The 4,147-nt window shown below is 43.9% G+C and overlaps 1 pseudogene; it reads left to right on the top strand.

The window, feature by feature from the left end:
• Positions 1–1,771: 1,771 nt before the first annotated feature.
• On the top strand, positions 1,772–3,910 carry LOC119249761 (Y-box-binding protein 1-like; annotated as a pseudogene).
• The last annotated feature ends 237 nt before the right edge of the window (positions 3,911–4,147 follow it).

A 4,147-nucleotide genomic window follows, 5' to 3' on the forward strand; every position in this document is an offset into this window, starting at 1 on the left:
TTTATTTATTTTTATACAAGAACCGGGTACAGGCCAGATGTGGGGAAGGTGAGAGGATTCACCAGAGACAGAGCGGGGAAAGAACAGGCAGACTGATGAAATACACCGCTGAGGGGAGCAATGGGTGAGACAGGAGAGGTCTGCTTCACCATGTGGGATTCTCGCTGGCCAGCCGGGATCGAACCTGCGCTGCAGAGGCTGTGGACAGCTTCATAGTGCTGTGCTCAACCACCTGCGCCACCAGGGAGGCCCTATTTTTTTTTTTAAAGATTTATTTATTTATGCATAAAAGAGCTGGGGTAAAGGCCAGAGATGTGGGGGAGGGGAGAAGATTCATCAGAGACAGAGTGGGGAACAGAATAGGCAGACTGACTGAAATACACTGCTGAAGGGAGTAGCGGGCGAGAGGGAAGAGGTCTGCTGCAACATGTGGATTGCTCCCTGGCCGGACAGGGATTGAACTCATGCTGCAGAGGCTTTGGATTGCTTCATACTGTGGTGCTTAACCCCTTGCGCCACCAGGGAGGTCTGACATGTGCTTTATTTAGAAGGTAACAGTGGCTGATTGAAGGTCTCTGAAATTATCATGAACAAACGTGATGCATCAATTCATGGGAAACACAAAAGTCACAGTGTTTCTAACCCACAGAGTCCATAAAAAGTATGTTTTTTTTTTTTTAATTTATTTATTTATACAAGCACTGGGTACAGTCAGAAGCGCGGGAGGGCGAGAGAATTCACCAGAGCCAGAGCGGGGAGCAGAGCAGGCAGAAGGACCGAAGTACACTGCTGAGGGGAGCAGCGGGCAGCAGGAGAGGTCTGCGTGCCATGTGGGACCCTCCTCCAGTGGCCAGGGAGCAGCCAGGGATCGAACCGGCGCGGCAGAGGCCGCGGGCAGTTTCGCAACCCAGCGCTCAACCGCTGCGCCACCGGGGAGGCCCCCCCCCAAAAAAAAAAGTATGTTTTAAGAGTTACAGAATCATGAAACTTCCGTCCAAATAGTGATCTCTATGTCAACCGCGGGTAGGAAGGTTGATGCTCAGTGGAGAGATCACTTCTTCTGACACGCTCAGCGTGCTTTGTCTTGCTTCCATTTAAGAGCCCCTCCATGTATCATCACTACCATGTTTAAGGTGCTGAGACAAAGAAATTAAATGGCTTGACTGAAATCAAAACCTTATCAATTCCACACAGTACTGTATTTAGTCCTTCTATAAAACTTAGTATGAGATTAGTATGGGATTAGTATGAGTGACCTTGCCCAAAGTCCCTTAATGCATGTGTGACAAATCTAAGATTGTCTCCACAGTTCCTGTCCTCCCCACTTCAACAAGCTGTGTCTAACTCCAGGACACTCCAGTTTTGTCTTTGCAGGGTGTGTTGGGGATGTAGATGTGGACCTAGTCCGAAGTCTGTGGGTTAGTACAGAGACAAAATGTAGATGGATGAAAAAGAATTTTAAGTCCTAAGAGAAGTGTTTGTAACCAATAAGGAGAACTAAAACTTTGATGGAGATATTAAAAGTGTTTTTTCACCCAGGAACGAAGAGAAAGGTAATACAACACTTAGAAAAAACATCATGTCAACAGATTCAGTTAGCTGTATTTTAAGTGAAAAATTTCCTATGAATTAAAATTAATGATGTCTTTTATTGAAAGTTTCTCCTTCTGAGTCATAGTTTTTCCAAAGTAGTTGTTGGAGTCAACATAGGAACAACTTGTAAAGCAACACATGTTTGAACCAATTGCTTTGGGACCTCAAGGCCAGCTATATGGAAGTTAGACTCTTGGCTATATTGGACCTTGAGCGTAGCAGCAGCATTGGTCAGAGCCCCTGGAGAAGCCGTTGGATCAGGCAAGTCTACAGGAAGTTTAGACTACAAAGTTGAAAAGGTTGGTACACAGTTCCACAAATTCTAGACCATCCTTTTGAGGAATCAATGAATTCCTCATACAACTTTTTTTTTAGGCATACATAAATAATTGTAATAATTAGTAGCACTGTCTTTAGTTTGGCAGGATAATATTTAAGTCAGGATTGCAAGAGTTTGATTTAAGCATGTCTAACTGTTTCTGAAATTATCTGTGATTTGGTTTAAGGACCTACCAATTTCCCAGCTTCCCAGAATTAATTTTAGTTTTCACTTTTTGAAGAATCATTTGCACAAAAATAAGCATGATATTTTAAGGTATGCACCTAATGTTCCCCCTCAACTCTAATTCAGGCTCATAATTTAGAGTGTTTGCTTTTTGTTAACACTACTGCCAAAAGGAGGAAAGGGAACAGGACTCATATTTTTTGCTTTTATGGCACAAAGACTAATTATGGAATGCCTCCCTCCATGATAAAATGTGAGCTTTATACTCCTTGGAACTGGGCAACCCAGGGCTTCTACTCACATTGGGAGCAAGGTCAATTTTGAAAAATGGAGTCCGTACGCATTTCCTTAATGCAGTACCAAGAGAATCCTGCATGCATCCCCTTCATTGCTCTATGAGTGACAGAGTAAAAATAGGTAACTCTCATGCATTAGGCATTGAGGTGAGCAGGCCACAGAGACAGTAAATGGGATTCTCACTCTGTTATGGACTTTGTGGGGTGAGCAAGGGAGATTCCTTCCTCTGTGTCAGCTTTTCTATTTGCAAAATGATGTCATACCACTGATCCAGCTAATAGTCCCTTTTTAAGAGAAATTAATAAAACAACACCATTGATGGGTCCTTATATGAAATGCCCACCTGTATCCTAGGTTTAAAAGGGGATTTATTTTTAGAAAAAAATACACTAATATACTAGCAGGCTACTTTCAAGAAAAGTTGGTAGGGAATGAAAAACTTTGTTTCAACAAGTGGCACTGGAACAACTGCACATTTATTTGCCAAAAATGAATCTACATCTTTCTGCCTTCTCAAAAATGTAGCTCAAGTTAGATGGGTAATAGCAGCAGAGAATGGACTCCAGAGAGCCCTGATGAGCCCCTCCACCTCTGGGCTAAAATTACCATCACACCTGAGGAGGAACCACAGCCGCCACAGCCTGCCCCAGTCACAATCACCACAACCACGAGCAGTGAGGCTGAGCCCATGGCACACTACCAGGGCTTTATGTTATAAACAGTGGCTTCAGATCTGAGACTCCTATTACTGGGGACAGTGTCCTCAGAACAAAGGTTTTGGAAACAGTGAAGTGGTTCAATGTGAGAAACGGATGGGGTTCCCTCAACAGGAATGATAGCAAGGAGGGAGTTACCCAGAATGCCATAAAGATTAACTCCAGGAAGTACCTTCTCAATTCAGGAGATGGAGAGACTCGGAAGTTTGATGTTGTTGAAGAAGAAAGGAGTGCTGGAGGCCATGGTGGAGTACCAGGGCAAGGCAGCAAATATGGGCAAGACCAGGGCAAGACAGGAACCCATTACAGGTGCTATTTACCCCTCAGGGGTCTTTTGACCAATTACCAACAGAATACCAGAATAGTGAGAGTGAGGAGAGGAATGAGGGTTGGGAGAGTGCTCCTAAAAGTCATGCCCAACATCCCCCCCTACCACAAGGGACTATTTCTACTCACTCCATGCAGATACCTAAGGGCATAACCACAGTATTCCCACCATTCTGTTCAGGGAGCAGTGATGGAGGGTCTCAACAGCCTTGGTGTGGGGGAACAAGGTAGATCACTGAGTCAGAATGTGTACGGGGTCATAGAGCATGATTCTGCAGAGACCCTGCTCACCAAAAGACAGCCTAGAGAGGACAGCAACAAAGGAAAATTAGAAAATCAAGGAGATGAGAATCAAGGTCAGGAACCACCTCAACGTGGGTCCAGCTGCAACTTCAATTACCAACCAGAGGCCCAGAAATCCTTAAGCCATAAGAGAGCAAAAAAGACAAATGCAGTTGATATAATCAACTGAGAATTCATTGGCTCCCGAGGTGGAGCACCAAATGTCAGCTCATCATCACTACCATCATCTAGTTTAGTCATCCAACAAGAAGAAATGAATATAAAATTCCAAATAAGGTGAACAAAACCTGTATGTTGCATCAATCAATAGACATGTGTGCGCGCTTATTATGCAATGATCTTTTCTTCAGTAGGTTTCCTCTATTTAGCTCTACTTACTCACATTCATTCTTCACCATTTCTGCCC

The sequence above is a fragment of the Talpa occidentalis genome, unplaced genomic scaffold (genome assembly GCF_014898055.3).
Source record: "Talpa occidentalis isolate TD23 unplaced genomic scaffold, MPIMG_talOcc4v2.1, whole genome shotgun sequence".
Taxonomy (NCBI): domain Eukaryota; kingdom Metazoa; phylum Chordata; class Mammalia; order Eulipotyphla; family Talpidae; genus Talpa; species Talpa occidentalis.